Genomic DNA, 644 nt, shown 5'->3' on the forward strand with positions numbered 1-644 from the left:
AGTGTCACCTAATCATAATGTCTTTCCCCACGTTTATTGTATATTGTCGAACTTTTGCTATGTTTGGGGCCTATTTGACTCGAACTATTAAGCCCGAGGGGTTTTTAACCTGGTGTCCTAAGGTCGTCTGGCTTGGGAGTCACCGGCCCAACGTTCGCTACGGGGGTCATTTCTGTCGCCTAATGAGGATAGCATTGCACTTAAGTTCGCTTGTGATCATTAAGTTAGGGGGAGTAAAAATGTGACATTTGTATCATTTGATATAGGTCCTCGTGGTATTGGATTTGATTGTCACTTGGTCGACATACACCTTTGTTTGGTTAGCTTCACGTGTCCCTTCTCACTAATTTAAGGTTTGGAGTCTAGCTTGCATGGACTACGTGGCACTTTTCACGGTGTTGGTCTGTATACACTTGACTCCACGGGTATTTGATCTCTGTGTGGACTTATGTTCTGTCTATATGCTGGGTATCGGGTTTGTGACTTTACGTTTTTGTTTGGGCTCGATTGCATATTCGGTTCCACATGTTAAAGTTTTGAAATTCGGGGCTATTTTCGTAAATTTCCTACTGTTATGCCATATTTTAAAGAATTCAAAATTTTGGTGCTATTTTTGAAAGTTGCATTTTCGCTCGAGGCTCGCT

This window comes from Olea europaea, chromosome 13 (genome assembly GCF_002742605.1).
Source record: "Olea europaea var. sylvestris chromosome 13, O_europaea_v1, whole genome shotgun sequence".
NCBI classification, from domain to species: Eukaryota; Viridiplantae; Streptophyta; class Magnoliopsida; order Lamiales; family Oleaceae; genus Olea; species Olea europaea.